Here is a 26,335-nt window from a genome sequence, read left to right on the forward strand (position 1 = left end):
AAAACTCAGTCTTAAAGGTACCACTGGACTGTTTTGGACCGGGGGGCTGGGTGGGGGGGCTCTGCAACTTATCTGGCTGCTTCTTGCTCTGAATGAGGGCTGCTGGGAACAGGGGGCGGGGCTTGTTGCATGTGCCCGCCCCCTGGGCTCTTTACTGCCGGAGCTCCGCTCCTGTGTGCTCCTGCAGGAAATGACCCCTGGTCAGCTACACAGTCTATTATTCCCCCACACACACACACACACATAGATGTTTAATTGGATTATACCAAGAGAAGCCCAGCTCTTTGCAATTGTCTGAGTTTATATTTCTTGGAGATTTTCAGTAGCTAATACCCGGCAGAGTCTGAAAAAGAAACGTATGCTATTTTCTTTGCCATCGGTTTGATGTATTGCGTTCTTAATTAGTCGACTGGCCGATTGGATTCTTCTTTCTGTCTTTCTTGAATGGTCAGGGACAGGAAGAGATGATCAGCTGGGCCATATTTTCCTCTTTCAGAGTCCCCCAGAGGTGTCCTTTGAGGGGGTACCCGTGTTCTTCACAGAAGAGGAATGGGCTCTTCTCGATCCAGGCCAAAGGAAAATCTACTGGGAAGTTACAGAGGAAATCTTTGAGACGGTGGCCTCTCTGGGTAAGGATCTTTTCCTTTCTGTTATGGTCATGGAAGAGAAGGGAGGGAAGGGTATCTTTCTCTGACAGTCCTTAATTTCAGGGCACACTTTCATTTGCTGTAGAGGATCCTGCCACACTTGGGGATCTTACATCGCCTGAAAAAGAAGGCATAAAATACTTTCATGCTGCAAAGAGAAACTTGTTAATGAAGCAGGCTCTGACCGGGAGAGATTGGACAATATCCAGTCAGGTTCCTGCTAGGGCAGGGGTATCAAACATGTGGCCCGTGGGCTGAATCCAGCTCAAAACCAGCCCCCAAGCAGCTTCCTTCTCCTGCTTCCTTTCCCAGGGCTGCTGCCGCAGCCGCACCCTCACTTGCTTTTTTCCCAGCTGTCTAAGTGGCTCTTTGTTTCCTGTATCCTGTTTTCTGCCTCCTTCCTCCCCCCCTCCCCCCCCTCTCTCTCACGCACACAGATTGCTTCTGCTTTCTACTCCAGGGCTGCTGCTCCTCTTTTGGGGGGAAGGGTGGAAGAGGAAACAGAGAGGCAGAAAACAAAACTGGAGTCTCAGCTTTGAGACCAACAGTGTTTTATTCCAGGTATAAGCTTTTGTGTGCAAGCACAATGCTTTAGAGGAGCTGCGGTGGCTCAAGTGGTTAAGACGCTGAACTGCAGGCCGTGGAAGGTCGGTAGTTCAGCAGTTCGAGACCCGAGTGTGCCGCATGACGGAGTGAGCTCCCGTCTCTAGTTCCAGCTCCTGCCAACCTAGCCATTCAAAAGCAAGAAATTGCAAGTAGATAAATAGGTACTGCTTCGGTGGGAAGGTAACAGCGTTCCGTGCGCCTTGGTGTTTAGTCATGCTGGCCACATGACCACAGAAACGTCTTCGGACAGTGCTGGCTCTTCGGCTTTGAAACGGAGATGAGCACTGCAACCCTAGAGTCGGACTCGACTGGCTTTCGAGCAAGGGAACCTTTACCTTTACACTGCTTTAGAGGGAGGGAGGGAGGGAGGGAGGGTGGGTGGATTCTTCTGACAAGCACAATGTACATTGAGGAAACTGTTTTGGCTTATTCTGAAAAGTTTTTTTTTTAAATGATTGGATTTCTCTGTTCCTATCTGGATTCATTTTCTTTCAAAAAGACCATGATTAGGAATTAGAACACTTGGACTGGTCCTTATATCTTGGAGAGTGGAGTGATTTCAGATGCCAAATGATAATAGTATACATTGATAATGAGACGGGAAAAATACGTCTCAATCCAGTCAAGGAGGATGCAATTCAGCAGTCTCTCTTTCTAATCTCCCCTTGAAATTCCTTTTGAAGAGCACTGCTACTCTTAGGTCAGCAACTGAATGTTGTGGTTGCTAATGTCAGACTTATGTCCATTTATTCTTGGCATCCTCCTGGACTGAATCCTCCTGGATAGAACTGAGACCTAGGTTTCCTGTCTCATTACCAGTGCTGATATCTCCACGCCTACTTCACCTCTGCATATCACACCTAATCCAATCATGCCTGCTGTCCAGATTTGGCATCTGAAATCATCTTGATAAAGTTTGTATCTCTGGTACCTGAAGTTACATTTTATGGCACGCATGGCCTGGCCCAACAAAGTGACATTTATGTCAGATCTGGCCCTCATAACAACTGAGTCCTTCCACTTTGTGGCATAGCGGCCCTCCCCATCTCCTCCCCCCTCCCTGCAGCCTCTATCTAGGAAAATAACAGTCTTTCTCTGCAGTGGGGACCAAAGCAGCTCACATCATTCTCCTCTCCCCTTTTCGATCTACACAACAACCCTGTGAGATAGGTTAGGTTGAAAGTCTGTGAGTGGTCTGATATCACTCAATCAGCTTTCACAACAAGAACCTGGGTCTGGCAGACCCTGAAGCACTAACTGCCACGTCACACTGGCTGTCATGGGAGGGCCACCTTAGCAGGGTATAATAACACAGAACCCACATGTCATGGCTCAGGTGGGGTGTCACCTGACACTGCCACCACTCTGGATTTAGGATCCCTTGAGAAGGCCCAGAGCATCCTTCCAAGACCTTTAGATCTCCCTTTTGGACAAATAACAGGCGTGGGGACCAGGCAGAGTGAACAGTGAAAATAGTTTATTTTATAGGAGGTCAAACAACAAGGTGCAGAAATATAACAGCAAGTGGGTGAAAAGAAAAGAAATCAAATGCCCTTACGCATCTAAATATACTGTCCCTAGCTCACTATCTGCAGTGGCCTTAGACTACTCAGCCTTCCCTCAAGATGAGGGTTTTTTTCTTGCAGCAGCCTTCCTTCTGGCTCTGCCCTCTGGAAAGAAGAACAGCTTTTCCTGCTGCTCCAGATCTTTTATTCCAAGCCCTCCTCTTTTCCTATTGGTCAATTTTGGCTCCAAAACCTCTCAGGAGCTTCTGGGAGTTGTAGGCCCATCCTCACCTACTGCTAGCCAGGCTCCCTGGGCCTAGTAGAACTCTGGTGGCACAGCCCAGATCATGACATCCCCGTGGCATGTAATGCTGGCCGTTGGTGCTATTCTCTTTAAGGACTTCAGCACATCTGGATAGGTAATGTTATCCCGTAACTGACCCCTCTATTTGTTATCAATCACCTCTGCTTTCTGAGTTCTGTATTGCTTGCTCTTTTTGAATGTTTGTTGTGCTTGTAATTAGGGAAATACTTTAATAAAGCCATTTAATTAACTCTTCATATTTGGAGTCTGCTGACTGTACCAGACCTTTTTATAAAGTGGTGTACAGGTCCCTTGTACCCCTCTGGCCTTGCCCACTGGTGGACCTCCTGATGGCACCTGGTATTTCTGGCCACTGTGTGACACAGAGTGTTGGACTGGATGGGCCTTTGGCTTGATCCAACATTGGCGTCTCTTATGTTCTTATGCTGCCTAGCTAATTTCCCCAAACCACAAGGCAGGCAATGGCAGTAACACTTGGCACTGGTTATAGAAAAGACCATTGACTAATGGCTGTACCAACTTACTGGTATTTGTACCTTATCATTCTTATATGATTTTGTTCCCTCTTTTGCAGTTGCAGACGTGAAGGAGAAAGGGAGTGAGAAGGACTCAGGAAGGAGGGTTGTGGAAAAGAACAACAATCTTCAGGTAGAGACAAAATCTGGGGGTCAAATGGTACCAAAGAGATGTTGCAGAAGGAAAGGGGAACTGAAACAGAAGCAAAGGAGAAATAAGCCTGAGGTCTCAACTGAAGGTGATACAGAGAAGAGCAAGAGAAGGCCTAAAGGTGCCATGGATAAGAAAGGGTTCAGCTGCAAATTCAGCACTAAAATATATCACAGTGTTCCAACATTCTGGAAAAGGTATAAATGCGTGGAGTGTGGAAAGTGCTTCTCCCGTAACAGCAGCCTAACTACGCATCAAAAGATTCATACTAGGGAGAAGCCATATAAGTGCTTGGTGTGTGGAAAGTGCTTCTATTTGAGTAGTGCAAGAACTAGGCATCAAAGGATTCACACAGGGGAAAAGCCATATAGATGCCTGGAGTGTGGAAAGTGCTTCTCCCGTAACAGCAGCCTAACTACGCATCAAAAGATTCATACTAGGGAGAAGCCATATAAGTGCTTGGAGTGTGGGAAGTGCTTCTCTCAGAATGGTGGCCTAACTAAACATGAAAGGTTTCACACAGGGCAGAAACCACATAAATGCTTGGAGTGTGGAAAGTGCTTTTCCTGTAATAGCAGCCTAACTAAACATCAAAAGATTCATGCTGGGGAGAAGCCACATAAATGCTTGGAGTGTGGAAAGTGCTTCTTTCGGAATAGCAGCCTAACGGCACATCAAAAGATTCATACCGGGGAGAAGCCTTTTAAATGTTTGGATTGTGGAAAGTGCTTCTCCCAGAATAGCAGCCTAAGGACACATCAAAAGATTCATACTGGGGAGAAGCCATATAGATGCCTAGAGTGTGGAAGGTGCTTCTCTCAGAATGGTAGCCTAACTGCGCATCAAAGGTTTCACACAGGTGAGAAACCACATAAATGCTTGGAGTGTGGAAAGTGCTTCTCCTGTAGTAGCAATCTAAGGACACATCAAAGGATTCATACTGGGGAGAAGCCATTTAAATGCTTGGAGTGTGGAAAGTGCTTCTCTCAGAACAGCAGCCTAACTGCACATCAAAAAATTCATATTGGGAGAAGCCATTTAAATGCTTGGAATGTCGAAAGTGGAGTGGAATGTGGAAAGTGCTTCTCCCATAATAGCAGCCTAACTGCACATCAAAGGATTTATACTGAGGAAAAGCCATATAAGTGCTTGGAGTGTGGAAAGTGCTTCTCCCGTAATAGCAGCCTAACTACGCATCAAAAGATTCATACTGAGGAGAAGCCATATAAGTGCTTGGAGTGTGGAATGTGCTTCTATTGGAGTAGTACAAGAACTCGACATCAAAGAATTCACACAGGGGAAAAACCATATAGCTGCCTGGAGTGTGGAAAGTGCTTCTCTCAGAACAGTGACCTAACTGTACATCAGAGGATTCACACAGGGGAGAAGCCATATAAATGCTTGGAGTGTGGAAAGTGCTTCTCCTATAATAACAGCCTAATGGCACATCAAAAGATTCACACTAGGGAGAGGCCATTTAAATGCTTGGAGTGTGGACAGTGCTTCTCCCAGAATGGCGACTTAACTGCACATCAAAAGATTCATACCGGGGAGAAGCCGTTTAAATGCTTGGAGTGTGGACAGTGCTTCTCCCAGAATGGCGACTTAACTGCACATCAAAAGATTCATACCGGGGAGAAGCCGTTTAAATGCTTGGAGTGTGGACAGTGCTTCTCCCAGAATGGCGACTTAACTGCACATCAAAAGATTCATACCGGGGAGAAGCCGTTTAAATGCTTGGAGTGTGGAAAGGGCTTCACCCGGAATAGCAACCTAAGGACGCATCAAAAAAATCATATTGGGAGAAGCCCTTTAAATGCTTGGTGTGTGGAAAGTGCTTCTATTGGAGTAGTACAAGAACTAGACATTAAAGTATTCACACAGGGGGATAGCCATATAGATGCCTGGAGTGTGGAAAATGCTTCTCTTAGAATGATGACCTAACTAAGGTTCAGAAAGGGGTCCCCAGTCAACTTAAGGCCCCTTGCTAGCAAGTTCATGGAAGAGACGAGACTCGCACTGGGGGCTTTCGTTTTTCCCTATATCCAGACCACGCTTGGGTTGCCGTTTGCCTCCTGCGAGCCCCTTTGGAGAACTGCTGTGCTTTGAAGGGCAGCCCAGAAATGCAAGAACTGCAGAGGAGAAGGGGCAGTCTTGCCCAGGGGGCCTCATCCTGCCCGGGGGCTTGGGCTCATGCCCTCTAGCGCTGGGGTTCTCCCACACCCTGGAGGCTCCCCGTTCCTGCGCAGCGGCTTCCTGGAGGCCGAAACGGATTTAGCTGCGTGGGGACCACAGTCTCTTCGATCTGTGCCGGCTTCTCTCTTTCGTTTCCCCAAATGCTTGGTTTCGCTTGGGGAGGGGGGGGAGCGCTTCTGCTGTGTTCCATCGGCTGCCAAGCCAAGTGGGAGCTGCTGGCCAAGAGGAAGCATTTTCTGGTTTGAAGGGGGGAGGTCCTGCCTCTTTGATGAAGGGCTCTACTGGGAGGGCTTGGGAGGCAGGCGAGCCCCAGGGATCGGGGGGGGGCTCTCTCTGTGCCCCCACCAAGCTGTTCCAGAGTTTCCCAGAATGGAGATGGTGTCTCCTCTTGCAGAATCATTACCAGGATGCATTGGCAGGATGCAAAGGGAATGCTCAAAACTGGAAGTCTCTGGAAGTTTCTGGAAGTCTCAAAACTGGCCACCCAGTTCAAGATGATAGTAGAATTTACCTTCCCAGAAAGGGAATTTGAGTGTCCAGGCAGGGATTAGCTCCACAGCACCCTTCAGCTGTTTGCGATGGAGGCAGTTTACATACGTTGACAAGGCCCTTTGTAGTCAAAGGGCCCTGAACTGTTAAGTTTCAAAAATCTGGGGAACCTGTTCGGGTCTGTGGGGTAAACCTTCCCCTCAGTTACAAGATGTTTCTAGGGTATATATAAAATTATTCTGTTTAAAGCTTGAAGTTTACCATGTCTGGGAGGTATTCTGCGATGGTCAGGCCTCACCTGGAGTCCTATGTCCAGTTTTGGGCACCACATTTTAGGAAGGATGTTGACAAGCTCCAGCGTGTCCAGAAGAGGGCAACCGGGATGGCGAGAGGGTTGGAATCCAAGTCTTATAGGAGGAAAGGCTGGAAGAGTTGGGTCTGTTTAGCCTGGGAAAGAGAAGGCTTAGAGGGGACATGATTGCAGGCTTCAAGTATTTGAAGGGCTGTCATGTAGAAGATGGAGCAGATCTATTCTCTCTTGCAAGACTAGATCTAATGGGTGGGAATTACAAGGGAGTCATTACCGGCTAAATATCAGGAGAAACTTCCTAACTGTAAGAGTGGTTGAGCAGTGGAACAGTCTGCCTCGGGAGGTGGTGGATGCTCCTTCGCTGGACGTTTTCAAGCGGAGGCTGGACGACCATCTTTCGGGTATGTTGTAGGTATGTAGGGCTATCTTTCAGCTATGCTCCTGCAGAGTGCAGGGGGTTGGACTAGATGACCTGCAAGGTCCCTTCCAACTCTAACATTCTATGATTCTATTCTATGATCCCCAGGCACGGGCAAAACTCTGTCCTCTCCCAGAGGTACATACATACATACATACACATTCAATTTATATACAGCTCCTTCCCGAGGGCTAATTTCACCTTAAACTAGTTTTCTTGTTTTTTGCCGTGTGACTTCAGAACCTTGTGTTGCCTACTAACCTGCTGTTATGAAACCAATTGTTTTGAATGAAACCAAATAAAGCGTTGTCTTATTTTTTAAAAAAATAAAGAACAGTTTTGGCTACTCAAGTACAACAACCCTGTGAACTCACAGAGATCAACCTTAGACCCCTTGACCCAGCCACTCAAGAGCCTAGGGAAGTGTTGTTCCAGAATACAGTCTCCTTCCAAACAGGAGAGGGGAATAGTCTTAGCAAGGAAGCAAACAATTTCATCTGTGGCTCTGCCCGCGAGTGCGGTAGCGTGGTTTAACTCCCTGTCCTTGCAGAGGAGGGAGAGCTTGTACCTGAATAAAACTTGGTCTTAAAGGTGCCACTAGACTGTTTTGGAGGGGGGGGGCTCTGCAATTTACCTAGCTGCTTTATATTCTGATTAAGAACATAAGAACATAAGAGACGCCAATGTTGGATCAGGCCAAAGGCCCATCCAGTCCAACACTCTGTGTCACACAGTGGCCAGAAATACCAGTGCCATCAGGAGGTCCAGCAGTGGGGCCAGGACATTAGAAGCCCTCCCACTGTTGACCCCCCCCAAGCACCAAGAAGACAGAGCATCACTTGCCCCAGAGCCCCTAGCTATACCTTGTGGCTAATAGCCACTGATGGACCTCTGCTCCATATGCTTATCTAATTCCCTTTTGAAGCCATCCATGCTTGTAGCACCCACCACTTCCTGTGGCAGTGAATTCCAAGTGTTAATCACTCTTTGGGTGAAGAAGTACTTCCTTTTATCCATTCTAACCCGACCGCTCTGCAGTTTCATGGAGTGCCCACGAGTTCTTGTATTGTGAGAAAGGGAGAAAAGTACCTCTTTCTCTACCTGCTCTTTCCCATGCATAATCTTATAAACCTCGATCATGTCACCCCTCAGTCGTCTTTTCTCCAAGCTAAAGAGCCCTAAGCGCTTTAACCTTTCCTCATAGGGAAAGTGTTCCAACCCTTTTATCATTCGAGTTGCCCTTTTCTGCACTTTTTCCAAAGCTATAATATCCTTTTTAAGGTGTGGTGACCAGAACTGCACACAGTATTCCAAATGAGGTCTCACCATTGATTTATATAGGGGCATTATTATATTGGCTGATCTGTTTTCAATACCCTTCCTAATAATCCCCAGCATAGCATTGGCCTTCTTTATTGCAGTCACACACTGTCTCGACATTTTCAGTGAGTTATCCACTACAACTCCAAGATCTCTCTCTTGCTCAGTCTCTGCCAGTTCAGACCCCATCAATGTGTATTTATATTTAGGATTTTTGGCTCCAATGTGCATCACCTTGCACTTGGCCACATTGAACCCCATTTGCCATGTTGACGCCCACTCGCCCATCCTTGACAGATCCCCTTGGAGTGCCTCACAATCCTCACTGGTTTTCACCACCCTGAACAACTTTGTATCATCCGCAAATTTAGCCACTTCACTGCTTACTCCCATCTCCAAATCATTAATGAACAAGTTAAAAAGCAGTGGACCAAGTACTGATCCCTGCGGTACCCCACTGCTTACCACCCTCCACTGAGAAAATTGCCCACCTACACTCACTCTCTGTTTTCTATGAACTAGCCAGTTTTTGATCCATAAAAGGACTTGTCCTTCTATCCCATGATTTTTGAGCTTACTTAGGAGCCTTTGATGAGGAACTTTATCAAAAGCTTTCTGGAAGTCAAGGTAAATAATATCTATTGGATCCCCCTTGTCCACATGTTTGTTCACCCCCTCAAAGAACACTAACAGGTTAGTGAGACAAGATCTTCCCTTACAGAAACCGTGCTGAGTCTGCCTCAATAGGTTTTGTTCATCTATGTGCCTACTAATTCTTTCCTTAATAATGGTTTCCACCAATTTACCCGGTATCGACGTCAGACTGACTGGCCTGTAATTTCCCGGATCTCCTCTGGAACCCTTTTTAAAGATGGGAGTGACATTAGCTACCTTCCAATCCTCAGGAATGGAGGCAGATTTTAAGGAAAGATTACATATCTTTGTCAGGAGATCTACAAGTTCACATTTGAGTTCTTTCAGAACTCTCGGATGTATGCCATCTGGGCCTGGTGATTTTTCAGTTTTTAAGTTGTCTATCAGTTTTAGGACCTCCTCTCTCATCACCTCAATCTGACTCAGGTCTTCCAACACCCCTCCTGAAATCAGTGGTTCTGGAGTGGGCAAGCACTTCTCATCTTCCACAGTGAAGACGGAGGCAAAAAATGCATTTAGCTTCTCAGCCATTTCCCTATCATCCTTCAATACTCCTTTTACCCCTTGGTCGTCCAAGGGCCCCACTGCCTCCCTGGCTGGTTTCCTGTTTCTAATGTATTTGAAGAAAGTTTTATTGTTGGTTTTTACGTTTTTTGCTATATGCTCCTCATATTCCCTTTTTGCCTGCCTGACCTCAGACTTGCATTTTATTTGCCATAGCCTGTGTTCCGTTTTATCAGCCTCACTGTGACTAGCTTTCCACTGCTTAAAGGAATTCTTTTTACTTTTTACAGCCTCCATTACTCTGTTTGTTAACCATGCAGGCTTTTTCCTATACCTGTTTGTGCCTTTCCTAACCTGCGGAATATATATTTTTTGAGCTTCTAGGATCGTAGTTTTAAATAGATCCCAAGCTTCCCCAATTGTTTTGACCCTTTCTACTTTTCCTTTCAGTTTCCTCCCCACGTGTCCCCTCATATCAGAGAAATTACCCCTTTTAAAGTTAAAAATGGTTGTGTGAGTCTTTTTGGCCAATTCTCTATTTGTACAAATGATGAACTCAACAACATTATGATCACTGTTTCCAAGCGGTGCAATCACTTTTACATCTCTCACCAGGTCTTGAGTGTTACTTAGGACCAAATCAAGGATCGCCTCTCCCCTGGTAGGTTCCGTGACCATCTGCTCCATAGCACAGTCATTTAGAGTGTCTAGAAACTCAATCTCTTTTTCCCGACTAGAACACATATTGACCCAATCAATGTGTGGGTAGTTAAAATCACCTATTATTACACAGTGTTTTTGTCTAGTTGCTATCTTTAAGGCATTCATCATTTTATAATCCTCCTCTATCTTTTGATCTGGTGGGCGATAACAAACTCCCAGTGTTAAGTTTCCTTTTGGCCCCCCTATTTCAACCCATAGAACTTCCAGAAGCGAATCCAATTCACTTAGCCTCTCAATCTTTCTAGACTTTATACCCTCTCTGACATACAGAGCTACCCCACCTCCAACCCTTCCCCCCCTATCCTTCCGATATAATATATAACCGGGAATCACTGTGTCCCACTGATTTTCCTCATCCCACCAAGTTTCAGAAATACCCACAATGTCTATTTTTCCCTCCGACACCAAGCACTCCAACTCCCCGATTTTACCTCGGACACTTCTAGCATTTGTATAGAAACAGCTGTAATTTCCCTTACAAGTTAAGCCTGCATCCTTCCTCTTGCTATCTCGAGTCGTTGTCCGGCAGTCCATGTCACCAGCCATGGCCTCTGTGGACAATTTCAATCCACCTCCCTGTAGAAAAGCAACCGGTACCCCCTCACCTCTCTCAGATGAGCCAACCCGAACCAGAGACTTTTCATCTCCTGTCGGCTTTCCCCCAATATTCAGTTTAAAAGCTGCTCTGCCACCTTTTTGATTTTAAGTGCCAGCAGCCTGGTTCCTTCTCGGGACAAGTGGAGACCGTCTCGCCTGTACAGCTCCCTCTTGTTCCAAAAAGTATCCCAGTGCCTAACAAACCTGAACCCTTCCCCCCTACACCATCGTCTCATCCACGCATTGAGACTCCTGATCTCTGCCTGTCTCTCCGGCCCTGCGCGTGGAACAGGTAACACTTCTGAGAAGGCTACCTTGGAGGTCCTGGACCTAAGTTTCCTGCCCAGCAGCCTAAATTTCTCCTCCAGGACCTCACGACTGCATTTCCCCACATCGTTGGTGCCGACATGCACCACGACCACTGGCTCCTCCCCAGCACTATCTACCAGCCTATCTAAAACACGCGTAATGTCCGCTACCTTCGCACCAGGCAGGCAAGTCACCATACGGTCAGTACGCGGGTTCGCCACCCAGCTGTCTACCTGCCTAAGGATCGAATCACCCACTACCAAGAGCCCCCCTCCCACCCTGCTCAGGGATGGTTCCTTGGTGCAAAAGGAGAGCCGCTCACCAGCTGGGGAAGAGGTCCCTTCTGAGGGCACATTCCCCTTATCCTCAGCATGGTGCCCTGTTTCCCCTAGACCCTCATGCTCCCTGACAGCAGCGGGGCTGCCAGATCCAGAGTGGGACGAAGCTAACAAGTCCCCGAGAGTCTTTTCTGTGTGCCTAGCTGACTGTCTCTGCTTCTCCAGGTCAGCCACCTTGGCCTCAAGGGAGCACACACGTTCCCTGAGAACCAGGAGCTCCTTGCACCGAGGACACACCCAAGACTTCTGCCCAGTGGGCAGATAGTCATACATGTGACACTCCGTGCAAAACACTGGATAGCCCCCAACCCCCTGCTGGCATTCTGGCTTCATAATTCTTTTAAAATAAATAAATATAATCCCCCTTTTAAACCCTTGGTATTTATGTGGGTTTTGTTATCAAGTCAAATTATTTTACGGGAAAGACAAAGAGCCTAGGGCCTTGTCTTTCTGGCTCTTTTTGGGCTTCTTACAGCGCCCCTAGTCTAAGAGTCCCTAGGCTAAGAGCCACAGGCAAAGAGCCCTTTAGCTCACCCTTCGGCTCGTGCCAGAGGCTCGTGCCTCTGCCAAGGTGCTTCCTTAAATAGAGGCCTCCCCCAGCAGAGGTCAGGCAGCAGCTATTCAAATTCAAATTCACCCAGGCACTCAATCACAGACAAAACAATGCCCCTTCCACTTCCTCTCAATTACAGGCAATCCCAGTCAAATAATGCCCGTTCCTCTCCCACACTCAATCAGCCAGGACTCTGCAAGAACTCTAAGTGCTTCCACACACTGCTAAACACAGTTTTCCCACAAAATATCCTTAGCTGAATTCTCTCAGCTGAAAGCAAGTAAAAGAAACCCACTCACCTCTCTCACAGCTCTCTCTCCTGCTCCGGCTCAGAGCTCAGCTGATTAAGGGCTGCTGGGAGCAGGGGGTGGGGCTTGTTGCATGTGCCCGCCCCCTGGGCTCTTTACTGCCGGAGCTCCGCTCCTGAAATGACCCCTGCCTATTAGCCACAAGGTATAGATAGGAGCTCTTGGTCTGGGGCAAGTGATGCTCTGTATTCTTGGTGCTGGGGGGGGGGCCAACAGTGGGAGAGGGCTTCTAGTGTCCCGGCCCCACTGGTGGACCTCCTAATGGCACCTGGTGTTTTTGGCCACTGTGTGACCCAGAGTGTTGGACTGGATGGACCATTGGCCTGATCCAACACTGGCTTCTCTTATGTTCTTCAGATGGCTGATTTGGAATGTGGACTCTATCGCATTGTACCCTACTGAGGTCCCTCACCTCCCCAGCCGCCTCACATCTCCGGCTCCACCGGCCAAATTTTCAGGTCTTTCCCGGCCCTGAGCTGGCAACCCTAGGTTAGGTGTATTAGCATTTGAATGCAGGTAAGCCGGAAAGCCATTGAACAGACTTCCCCCCTTTCCAGCCTCTTCTCTGAACAGAGAAAAAAACCGAAAACTTTTAAAATGCACGGATGAGGTTTCGCTGCCTGCCAGCCTCCCAAGAGAAAAATGTGCTTCTTCACACCCGGCAATCCACCTTGCATCTCGAGTAGAAAATGGATAATTAAATAATAAAGTATAAACCATAAAGGAGAGAGGATTTATACCCCACCCTTCACTACCCGAAGGTGTCCCAGGTGCCTTACAATGTCCTTCCCCTTCCCCACAACAGACACCCCCTGTGAGCAGTGTTCCCTCTAAGCTGAGTTAGTGTGAGCTAGCTCACAGTTTTTAAGCCTCCAGCTCACACCTTTTTGCCTTCCCTCGGGAAGGATGGCTCCAGAGCAAACTGATTTACCAAATCGCTGGCTCACAGCTTTAATGCCAGTAGCTCACAGGGTAGAATTTTTGCTCACAAGTCTCCACCAGTGTTCACTCTAAGCTGAGTTAGTGTGAGCTGGCTCACAGTTTTTTAGCCTCTGACTCACAGATTTTTGTCTCAGCTCAGGAGGGATGGCTCCAAACAAACTAATTTATGCAGTAGCCAAATCACTTGCTTACAACTTTAATGCCAGTAGCTCACAAAGTAGATTTTTTGCTCACAAGACTCCACAGCTTAGAGGGAACATTGGTCTCCACAGCTTAGAGGGAGCATTGCCTGTGAGGTAGGTGGGGCTGAGAGAGAGCTCTCTTTTGAGGACTGCTCTTGAGAGAACTTGTGACTGACCCAAGGTCACACCAGCAGCTGCACGTGGAGGAGTGGGGAAACAAACCCAGTTCTCCCAGATTAGAGTTCACACTCCTCACCACTAAATAACGATGAGCTCACGATAACTGTACTCATTTGAAACCCTCCCCCAACCCAATAAAACCATAATTGGAAGCGCCCCCCCCCCCCCCGGAAAGAAACCTCTTTCCAAATCGTGCTTCATCCCCGGGGCCGCCGGTTGCGGCAGGGAACTACATTTCCCAGAGTGCCTTGCAAGCACGAGTAAGGTCAACCCTGCCTTTTCATGGAAGGGGAGAAGGGAATTTGGGGGGGGGGGCAGCATGGAGTCCCCCGGCGCCTCCCTCCTCTCTCCTTTCCCCCGGCTGGAGGGAGAATTTGGCTTTTGCGCCTCTGCAGCAGGCGAGGTGAGCGGAGGAGCTCGTGCAATCGATCTGGGGGGTAAGGAGAGGGGAGGGAAGAGACGTTTGCACGGGAGCGAAAGAGGCAGGGGCTCCCCCTCCCCCTTATTTTATTCTCAGAACGGGGATGGACCTCGCAGGGTGGTTTTTTCCAACGCTCCACAAAGGGGCGTTGGTCCCCCCCCCCTCCAATTTAGTATTCTATTTTGTGACATCCAAAAATCCATTGAGGTGATGCAGGAGCTTCCTTGCCGTTCAAGGGCATTGCTGGGCAAACAGCAGTCATCCCACAAGGTGCAAATACCAGCAAGAAACTCTGAGGCCGGTGGGTTTGTCCTGGATGTTCTGTGCCTTGCATCTCTCGCCTGCAAAGAAGCCTCGAGAAGGATCACACAGCCTGGAAACAGCAGGCCTCCCCTTCATTGGGGGGGGGGGGAATAGAAGAGACGATATCATGAGCTTCATCAGGCCTGTTTCTGTTTACAGAGGTTTGGAGTAAAACAGGAAGCCTCTGCAGGGGGGGAAAAATCTTAAGGCAGAAACCTCCTCTGCAAACACAATCTTGATGTTATTTCTGGAGTTAAAACTGAAGTTAGTATAGTAGACAGGCTTTTTACAACCAGTCCGGGTTCTTTTCGAAAGCAAGAAATTGCGAGTAGATAAATAGGTACCACTTCAGCGGGAAGGTAACAGCGTTCCGTGCGCCTCGGTGTTTAGTCATGCCGGCCACATGACCACGGAAACGTCTTCGGACAGCGCTGGCTCTTCGGCTTGGAAACGGAGATGAGCACCGCATCCCTGGAGTCGGATTCGACTGGCTTTCGAGCAAGGAAAACCTTTACCTCTACTTGGGTTCTTTTGTGTTTTCATTTCATTGGACCGGACCAAGAGAAGGCCCAGTTTGTGTAGTTTTCTGAATTTGTATTTCTTAGGGAGTTTCAGTATATAATCACTGTGAGAGGCTATGAAAATGCAATTTTTCTTGCCATCAGTTTTTGTGCATTGCATTCTTTTAATCAACTGAGTGGGCGATAGGATTCTTCTTTTCTTCTTGAAAGCTCGGAGACTGGAACAGATGATCCAGTGGGCCATATTTTCCTCTTTCAGAGACCTCCAGAGGTGTCCTTTGAGGACGTCGCCATGTTCTTTGCGGAGGAGGAATGGGCTCTGCTGGATCCAGGCCAGAGGAAACTCTTCTGGGAAGTGATGGCGGAAAATTACGAGACCGTGGCCTCTCTGCGTAAGGCTCTTTACCCCCTTTTATTACGAACACGGCCGAGAAGGGAGGTGGGGTGGCGTCTTCCTTTGACGCTCTTGACGTTTCAAGCCCACTTCCACACTGTTTCCCTTTTGTTCTCGTGGTATAAGGCTTCCTCTCAGTGACAAGACGTTCTTAGGGTAGGAAGTGTAAAGCCTTCGGGTCCCTGCTGTGAGGTAAGTTTTGTATTCAGCCTGAAGAGGACAGAGATCTCGGAAGAGGCGGGTTTGATAAAGCAAGAGGGAAGATTTATTCAAACACAAGGGAAGGTGCCCTCCGCAAAACCACAAACGAGCAAAGCAGCCGTCTTTCCACATTCCGAAATGCCTCACTTTAAAAAATTCTCTGTGGGTGTTGGTGTTACAGGAGACTAAGGCCCCGGTCTCACGGGCCGGAAAATGTGGGGGGGAAGTGCAGCTGTTAGCCCCAGAGTAAAGAAACGCGCGGCAGCCTGATCACACGTCCCATCGAGGTCCTGTGGTTACGCCGTTAGGTGCCGATCACACGGCTATCCTGCAGTGCAGCAAAGAAGTGGCGCGGCGCGATAACACCGGCAATTGCTAGGCAGTGCTTCTGTGGCAAATGGGATTTTTTTTTCCACACCGAAGTTTGCGCATCCTGTGGAGAGTTACCCAAAAAAAAAATCCGGTGTGCGACGGGACATAGACGGGCACCGGATGCCACGGGATTCAAGTGGAAATGTGATCAGATGCCCGCCTTTGCCCCGCGTTTTCCGGAAACTAGTACATCATATGTGGTAGTTTTTTACTCCTCATCTTCGGGGAGAAGCCACAGTTAGCCACATGTTGCGATGTGATCACACACCGAAAATCCGCCTATCATCTGTGTCTTTCGCATGGCAACTTCTCCGTGTGAACGGGACCTACATTTCCCAGAAGGACTTGCGAGCACCTGAGAGATCAACCCTGCCTTTTATTTTAAATATTTTTCTTTTTACAAAATTTCCTTTAACCCTGCCTTTTCTAGGTGTCCAGGGCACAGTTTTTCCACAAGATGGAGACGAACATTTCTGGAACATGCCGTTCCTCGGGGCCTCTCTTCTTTCTTGTTTCCCCTGGCTGGAGGGAGAATATGGCCTTTGCTTGTCTGCAGGAAAGGTGAGTTTGGGATTTCATGGGCAATACAAGAACTCGTGGGCACTCAATGAAATTGCTGAGCAGTCGGGTTAGAACAGATTAAAAAAAAAACTTCTTCACCCGAAGAGTGATTAACACATGGAATTCACTGCCACAGAAGGTGGTGGCAGCTACAAGCATGGACATCTTCAAGAGGGAATTAGATAAGCATATGTTCCCCCACAGGCACTACGGTCGGGTGCAAAACATCTCCTGGTAATACCAGGCCCGAAGGAGGCCAGGCTGGCCATTACCAGGGCCAGGACTTTTTCGGTGGCGGCTCCTACCTGGTGGAACGAGCTCCCGGAGGAGATCAGGGCCCTGCGGGACTTAATGCAGTTCCGCAGGGCCTGCAAGACGGAGCTCTTCCGCCAGGTGTTTCAGTAGGAGCTGCCACTATGGTACCATAATTACCTGGCCCTGGAGGAAAGAACGCCGGCATTGTCCGGAACAGAGGACACTGAGCTAGTAGAGCAGCAGTAAGTTCGTCATCTTTGTGGAATATCTGGAGCACTTTATATATGTAATTTTGTAATGCCATATAATGTTTAAATGGTTTTTAAAATGTTTTTATGTGTAGGCATATGCCTGTCTGTGACCTGCTTTTGTGGGGAGGGCGGGCTATAAATAGAAATAAATAAATAAATAAATATGGAGCACAGGTCCATCCAGAGCTATTAGCCACAAGGTATAGATAGGAACTCTGGGTCTGAGTCAAGTGATGCTCTGTATTCTTGGTGCTTAGGGGGGTGGCAACAGTGGGAGGGCTTCTAGTGTCCTGGCCTTACTGATGGACCTCCTGATGGCACCTGGTTTTGGGTTTTGTTTTTTGGCCACTGTGTGACAGTGTGTTGGAGTGGATGGGCCATTGGCTGATCCATCATTGGCTTCTCTTAAGCTCTTATGTTCTTATTTCTTGTCTCGCAACTTTCACCCACCAAGCCCCAAGGATCACACGGACTGGGGTGAATGGGTCTTTGGTTTGTTAGGGAAAAAACAGAATGAAAAGATGCCTTGACTTTAATTAGAGCACCTGGACGCAACCATTAGAGTAACACAAAACGTCTCTGCAGACAACCATGTTTAAAGTAGAAATCTTCTCTCAAACAATATTTGTTTATTTCTGGGATTAAAAGTACAAGGTACTTTACTGTCAGCTACACAGTCTAGTATTTCCCCCCACACGCACCGCACACATTTAACTGGATTAGACCAAGAGAAGCCCAGTTCTTTGGAAATGTCTGAGTTTACATTTCTTGGAGAAATTAGCATCTAATACCTGGCAGATTCTGAAAAAGAAGTGTATGCTATTTTCCTTGCCATCGGTTTGATGTATGGCATTCTTTAAACAGTTGACAGGGCAATGGGATTCTTCTTTCTTTCTTTCTTGAATGGTCAGGGACAGGAATAGATGATCAACTGGGCCATATTTTTCTCTTTCAGAGTCCCCCAGAGGTGTCCTTTGCAGGGCCAGCCGTGTTCTTCACAGAAGAGGAATGGGCTCTTCTCGATCCAGGTCAAAGGAAAATCTACTGGGATGTTATGGAGGAAATCTTTGAGACGGTGGCCTCTCTGGGTAAGGATCTTTTCCTTCCTGTTATGATCACGGAAGAGAAGGGAGGGAGTGGCAACTTCCTTTGCCAGTCTTTCATTTCAGGGCACACTTTCATTTGCTGTAGAGGAAAAAACAGAGCTCCTCCCACACTTGGGGATCTTACATCGCCTGAAAAAGAAGGCATAAAATCCTTCCATGCTGCAAAGAGAAACTTGTTAATGAAGCAAAGGCTCTGATCGGGAGAGATGGACAGTATCCAGTTAGGTTCCTGCTACGGCAGGGGTATCAAACATGCAGCCCGTGGGCCAGATCTACCTCAAAACCAGCCCCCAAGCAGCTTCCTCCTCCTGCTTCCTTTCCCAGGGCTGCTGCTGCAGCCACACCCTAGCTTGCTTTCTCCCCCAGCTGTCTTAGTGGTTCGTTGCTTCCTGTTTCCTGCCTCTTGCCTCCCTCCCTCACTCCCTCTCTCTCTCTTTCACACACACATACACAGATAGAGCAAGCCTCATAGCTGCTTCGTGTCAGAGAGATAAAAAACAAGCCTGCCTGCCCCTTCCTCTCTCTCTCACACACACACTCACTCACACACACACACACACAGATCACTTCTGCTTTCTTCTCCGGGGCTGCTCCTCCTCTTTTTTTTGGGGGGGGGGGAAGGGAGGATGAGGAAGGAAAGAGAGAAAAAACAAAATTGGAGTCTCAGCTTTGAGACCAAAAATGTTTTATTCCCAGTATAATGTATTGTGTGCAAGCACACTTCTTGGGAGGGAGGGAGGGAGGGAGGGTGGATGGATGGATTTTTCTGCCAAGCACAATAAAAAGACCGTGATTAGGAATTAGAACACTTGGATTGGTCCTTATATCTTGGGGAGTGGAGTGATTTCAAATGCAAATGATAATAGTACACATTGGGAATGAGACAGGAAACCTAGGTCTCAGTCCACTCGAGGAGGATGGAATTCAGCAGTCTCTCTTTCTAATCTCCCTTTGGTCTTAGGTCAGCAACTGAATGTTGTGGTTTCTAATGTCAGACTTACGTCCATTTATTCTTTGCCTCCTCCTGGACGGAACTGAGACCTAGGTTTCCTGTCTCATTACCAATGCTGATATCTCCACACCTACTTCCCCTCTGCATATCACATCTAATCCAATCATGCCTGCTGTTGCCATTCACCATCTGAAATCATCTTTCCAAAGTTTAGATCTCTGGTACCTCATGTTACATTTCATAGCATGCATGGCCTGGCCCTCCAAAAAAATCTGGCCCTCATAACAAATGAGTTTGACGCCTCTGTGCTAGGAAATACCCACAGTTTCTTCTTTTTCTTCTTCAGTCCTTCTATTTTGAGGCAGAGTGGCTCTCCCGCAGTACTTTCTTAGAGGGAGTGAGGCTGATGGGAGAAGGGGAGGAAAGACATCACTGATCTGACTAGGCCAGAGAAAGGGGCCCTCGCTCAGTGGCGGAGCTTCTGGTCTGCATCTCCGAAGTCCGTAATTTATTTATTTATTTGTTTGTTTGTTTAATTTGTATTCTGCCCTCCCTGCCAAGGCAGAAGGCCAAACCGCTGGACCTAGAAACACGAAATTCAGGGAGAGCGCTCCTACCATGGCGTAGGTGCTCACTAAGAAGGGATTTTTTAGAAATTTGACCCTTAAGGGGTCAAAAGGGGTAAAATGGGCTCCCCCCCCATGGATTCCTATGTGGCTGCCAGGCTGCTGCTTTGCACCCCCCACTCTCTGATTGGTCAGCTGCAGAGCTCAGTGTTCTGAGGTAAAAAGAGTTACAGGAGACTGCAGAGCGCTAATGACGGTTGAGGAAATCAGAAATGACCAACCACCTGTGAGCTGCATCAGTGCTGCTGGCGCAGCCGCTCCAATGGCTTCAAAGATGCTCCCCCCACCTCATAAACCTGACAGGCAGCTGTCTGTCAGGTGCAGCAGCGGGTGCAGGGTGCTTCATTTTTCACACTACAATCTTCTCCATTAGAATTCCTACAACAAATGTTACATTTCAAACTTCACATCATCAGTATTATAACTGGATTTACAGAACTTAAATACCGTAGTGAAGCACAGGTATCAGGCTAGTATAAAATAAAACACATCATAAGGTGCTAGTACAGTCATAAGCGATGGCGGCATTTTCTTGGCATCCAAGTAGTCAACTACCACCATAGGTAGTGATATTGGGGCCAGGGCCTCAATATTGGGAAGGCGGCATCCTAATCGAAGGCTTGGTGGAAGAGCTCCGTTTTGCAGTCCCTGCGGAAGAGTAAAAGGTCCCGCAGGACCCTGATGTCATCCAGGAACTCATTCCACCAGTGCAGGGCTGCCACAGAAAAGGCCCTGGCCCTCGTCACAGCTAGCGTGGCTTCTTCAGGGCCTGGAAGGACTAGACAGTTTTGGGACCCCAATCTTAGTGTTCTCTGGGGAACATGCGGGGAAAGGTGGTCCCTTAGGTTTGTAGGTCCCTGACCATATAGGGCTTTAAAGGTAAGAACCAGCCCCTTGAACTGAATTCGGTATGCTATAGGCAGCCAGTGCAGTGCTTTTAGGGCAGGCTGGGTGTGCTCCCATATAGGGAGACACAACAACAGCCTGGCCACTGCCTTTGCACCAGCTGCAGCTTCCGGATTTGGTTACCATTGGTCTCGGGGTGACCATTGCATGGATCACTGTTGCCAGGTCATTGCGTTCAAGGAAGGGAACCAACTGCCTAATCAGCCGCAGATGGTAAAACGCTGACTTTGCAGTGGCTGCTACCTGGTCCTCCATGGTTCAGCCAATGGCATTTGAAAAAAGAGTTTAGAGGGGAGAATCTTCCTTCTTAGGGCAGAAAAAGGACCCCCCTGCCCTGTGGCCCTCACGAGGCACCTCCCCTGGGAGTGGAACGGGATGGTCTTGATGGAAAGTTGTAGGCAAAATCTTGCTGGGGGAGAACCTGAGAGTCAACTGTGAGGAAGGTGATGGGCAGGGGACGAGAAGTCAGGAAAGAGACGCTGCAGCCACCTTCCAGGTAATGAATGGGGACTCGGGAGGCGGAATTGCTTTTCCTCGTGACGTTCTGCTCTTCCTTGGCCAGTTCAGGTCCCAGTGGGAGTCAAGCCAGGCATGGACCAAGTCCGCATCCTCTTTATCCTCTGATAATCTGAGAACATGAATGGAAACCAGACGAATCAGTCAGGGTGGGGAGGATCACTTCTCATATTCTGCAATTCAGGGAATACTATCTGGAAGGAGGAGGTGAACATTTGTCTCCTTTATCGCCTTCTCCCCCCCTCCCCCAGACAGGAACCATCTTAACCTTCCTTCCCCTGAAAAATGAAAATGCACCTCTTGCTTATTGAGCTGCCATGTGTGAAATCTATTCCCATCCCCTGCCATTTGTCATTTTTTAAAAGAACACAAGAAGAGGACTGATGGATTGGCACGTCTAGTCCAGCATCCATTTTCATACAATGAAGAAGAAGAAGAGATTGGATTCATACCCCGCCCTTCACTACCCAAGGGAGTCTCAGAGCAGCTTACAGGTCCCTTGTACCCCTCTGGCCTTGCCTGCTGCCTAGCTAATTTCCCCAAACCACAAGGCAGGGCATTGGTGGTAACACGTGGCACTGGTTATAGAAAAGACCATTGACTAATGGCTGTACCAACTTACTGGTATTTGTACCTTATCATTCTTATATGATTTTGTTCCCTCTTTTGCAGTTGCAGACGTGAAGGAGAAAGGGAGTGAGAAGGACTCAGGAAGGAGGGTTGTGGAAAAGAACAACAATCTTCAGGTAGAGACAAAATCTGGGGGTCAAATGGTACCAAAGAGATGTGGCAGAAGGAAAAGGGAACTGAAACAGAAGCAAAGGAGAAATAAGCCTGAGGTCTCAGCTGAAGATGATACAGAGAAGAGAAAGAGAAGGCCTAAAGGTGCTATGGACAAGAAAGGGTTCAACTGCAAATTCAGTGTTAAAATATATCGCAGTGTTCCAACATTCTGGAAAAGGTATAAATGCGTGGAGTGTGGAAAGTGCTTCTCCCATAATAGCAGCCTAACTGTACATCGAAGGATTCATACAGGGGAGAAGCCATTTAAATGCTTGGAGTGTGGAAAGTCCTTCTATTTGAGTAGTGCAAGAACTAGGCATCAAAGGATTCACACAGGGGAAAAGCCATATAGATGCCTAGAGTGTGGAAAGTGCTTCTCCCGTAATAGCAGCCTAAGTACGCATCAAAAGATTCATACTGGGGAGAAGCCATATAGATGCCTGGAGTGTGGAAAGTGCTTCTATTGGAGTAGTACAAGAACTAAACATCAAAGAATTCACACAGGGGAAAAGCCATATAGATGCCTGGAGTGTGGAAAGTGCTTCTCTCAGAATAGTGATCTAACTAAACATCAGAGGATTCACACAGGGGAGAAGCCATATAAATGCTTGGAGTGTGGAAAGTGCTTCTCCCATAATAACAGCCTAATTGTACATCAAAAGAGTCACACTAGGGAGAAGCCATTTAAATGCTTGGAATGTGGACAGTGCTTCTCCCAGGATGGCGACTTAACTGCACATCAAAAGATTCATATTGGGGAGAAGCTGTTTAAATGCGTGGAGTGTGGAAAGTGCTTATCCAGTAAAGGCAGCCTAATTGTACATCAAAAGATTCATACTGGGGAGAAGCCATTTAAATGCTTGGAGTGTGGAAAGTGCTTCTCCCAGAATAGTGACCTAACTAAACACAAAATGATTCATACTGGGGAGAGGCCGTATAAGTGCTTGGAGTGTGGAAAGTGCTTTTCCCAGAATGCTGTCCTAACTAAACATGAAAAGATTCATACTGGGGATAAACCATATAAATGTGTGGAGTGTGGGAAGTGTTTCTGTTGGAGTAGTGCAAGAACTAGACATCAAAAGATCCACACAGGGGAAAAGCCATATAGATGCCTGGAGTGTGGAAAGTGCTTCTTGCAGAAAGGTGACCTAACTAAACATCAAGGATTTCACACAGGGGAGAAACCATATAAATGCTTGGACTGTGGAAAGTGCTTCTTTCGGAATAGCAGCCTAACGGCACATAAAAAAATTCATACTGGGGAAAAGCCTTTTAAATGCTTGGAGTGTGGAAAGTGCTTCTCCCGGAATAGCAGCCTAACGGCACATAAAAAAATTCATACTGGGGAGAAGCCATATACATGCTTGGAGTGTGGACTGTGCTTCTATTGGAGTAGTACAAGAACTAGACATCATTCCACAGGGGAACAGCCATATAGATGCCTGGAGTGTGGAAAGTGCTTCTCCCGGAATAGCAGCCTAACGGCACATAAAAAAATTCATACTGGGGAGAAGCCATATACATGCTTGGAGTGTGGACTGTGCTTCTATTGGAGTAGTACAAGAACTAGACATCATTCCACAGGGGAACAGCCATATAGATGCCTGGAGTGTGGAAAGTGCTTCTCCCGGAATAGCAGCCTAACTGCACATCAAAAAATTCATATTGGGAGAAGCCATTTAACTGCTTGGAGTGTGGACTGTGCTTCTATTGGAGTAGTACAAGAACTAGACATCATTCCACAGGGGAACAGCCATATAGATGCCTGGAGTGTGGAAATTGCTTCTCTCAGAATGATGACCTAGCTAGATCTCAAGGGTTTCACATAGGGGAGAAACCATGTAAACATTTAGAGTGTGGAAAGTGCTTCTCCAAGAATAGCAACCTAACTGCACATCAAAAGATTCCTACTGGGGACAAGCTATATAAGTGTTTAGAGTGTGGAAAGTGCTTCTCTCTGAACGGCAGCCTAACTGCACATCAAAAAATTCAGACTGGGTAGAAGCCATGGAAATGGTTGGAGGGTGGAAAGTGCTTTTCTCGGAACAGCAGTGTAACAGCACATCAAAAGATTCATACCAAGGAGAAGCCATATAAATGCCTGGACTGTGAATGTTATTTTCTCAAAATAGCCACCTAAGGACACATCAAAACATTTGTACTGGCGAGATGCCATAAAAATCATTAGAGTGTGGAAAGTACTTCTCTCAGAATGGTGACCTGACTTCACATCAAAAGGTTCACACAGGGGACAAACCATATAAATGCTTGTCATGTGGAAAGAGCTTTTATCTGAATCGCATCCTAACTACATATCTGAAGGTTCACACAGGGGAGAGAATTCATATAGGGGAGACTTCTGGGGAAAATGGCAACTTGAAGGGAGCACGTTTCAAAGGCTCCAGTTGGATGTACCTATTTATTTATTTATTTAATTTAGGAAGGGAGAGAATTTATCCTTACCTCTCCCCCATGGGGGAGACCCAACTGACAGGCAAAGTCGCAGGGAGGTCTGACTTATCCAGCTCCACCGGGTTGTCATTCCAGCAAGGGCAGCGGAGAAAAGGTGGACTTCTGCTGCTGAAGTTGACCTCAACTTTTATCATCTCTCTTTTTTTCTACCAACCTGTAATATACGCGAGTTGTGACTCATTCTTTACATGTGACCAGATTAGCAGACTGCCAGCAGTTGTTCAGAGGAGACCTCTTGGAACATTTATGGGTTTTTAAATTTCAGATATTTAACAAAAGATTTATGTGAACAGTGTAGAGATAGATGACTGAACTCCGTATAATTGTGTTCCAAGAAAACCTTTATGAAGCAGAGCGGAAATATTAACTGGACTCCACGAAAATATATGAAGTATAGCAAGGTCCCCCCCCCCCCTACTTTCTCTTCGGGATTAAATCTATTCTGTATAATTGTGGATTATCCTCTCTGTGGATGATACAATCAGTTACTTAAGAACATAAGAGAAGCCAGTGTTGGATCAGGCCAATGGCCCATCCAGTCCAACACTCTGTGTCACACAGTGGCCAAAAATACCAGGTGCCATCAGGAGGTCCAGCAGTGGGGCCAGGACACTAGAAGCCCTCCCACTCTTGCCCCCCCCAAGCACCAAGAGTACAGTACATCACTTGCCCCAGACCGAGAGTTCCTATCTATACCTTGTGGCTAATAGCCACTGATGGACTTTTGCTCCATGTGTCTATCCAATTCCCTCTTGAAGCTGTTCATGCTTGTAGCCAACACCACCTCCTGTGGCAGTGAATTCCATGTTAATCACTCTTGGGGTGAAGAAGTACTTCCTTTTATCCATTCTAACCCAACTGCTCTGCAATTTAATTGAGTGCCCACGAGTTCTTGTATTGTGAGAAAGGGAGAAAACTACTTCTTTCTCAACATGCTCTGTCCCATGCATAATCTTGTAAACCTCAATCATGTCACCCCCTCAGTCCACTGAAAAGTCCTGAGGAGAGAAGCAGAGTGTAAAACAGCTAAAAAAGATAAAAGCCACTCTAAGTTAAAGCCCGGTTGAAAAGCAGTGTTTTGGCCTGTTGCTACACAGATAGTAAGATAGGCTCCAGGCGTGTTTTGGAGGGGCCACCACTGAAAATGCCCTATTTCTGGTGTTCACCTACCCATGTATTTAGGGGCATAGAGAGCAGGATTTAGGCAATGGACTAACTGAGGGGAGGACAGTATGGCAGAGGCAGACCCTCAAGTACCCAGGCCCCGTTTAGGGCCTTAAAAGATGCTAACCAGCACTAAGGAAGGTGCCCCAGTTGGCCCATCTACGCCAATAACGTCTCTTGTGACAGGCGCTGGTGCTTCAGAGAACAGGGGCCTGGGAGGTGATGTGATGAGTCCAGGGCGGGTGATGTGTGTGTGGGGGCAGCCAGTATTTCCTTTATTTGTAGGTTTCTGTTCTCCCCAGTTATCCCGCTCCTCTTTAAAGGAGTGAAAGCAGAATTGGTGAGGTTATTCCACTCACCTGCAGAAGAAGAAGAGAGAAGAGATTGGATTTATACCCCATGGCCCTTCACTACCCAAAGGAGTCTCAGAGTGGCTTACAAACTCCTTTCCCTTCCCCTCCCCACAACAGACACCCTGTGAGGCAGGCGGGGCTGAGAGAGCTCTTGACAGAAACGTTTCTTTTTCAAGGACAGCTCTTATCAGAACTATGGCTTGCCCAAGGTCATCCAGCCAGGTGCAAGTGGAGGAGTGGGGAATCAAACTTACAAACTCCTTTCCCTTCCCATCCCCACGACAGACACCCTGTGAGGTAGGTGGGGCTGAGAGAGTTCTTGACAGAAACTGCTCTTTTTCAAGGACAGCTCTTGTCAGAACTACGGCTTGCTCGAGGTCATCCAGCAGGTGCAAGTGGAGGAGTG

General features: G+C 47.4%; 1 pseudogene; it reads left to right on the top strand.

The window, feature by feature from the left end:
- LOC107119243 overlaps positions 1 to 24,130 on the top strand; it is a 41,961-nt pseudogene extending 17,831 nt beyond the window's left edge.
- Positions 24,131 to 26,335: the final 2,205 nt, after the last annotated feature.

Source organism: Gekko japonicus, unplaced genomic scaffold (assembly GCF_001447785.1).
Source record: "Gekko japonicus isolate JY-2015 unplaced genomic scaffold, Gekko_japonicus_V1.1 scaffold3140, whole genome shotgun sequence".
NCBI lineage: Eukaryota > Metazoa > Chordata > Lepidosauria > Squamata > Gekkonidae > Gekko > Gekko japonicus.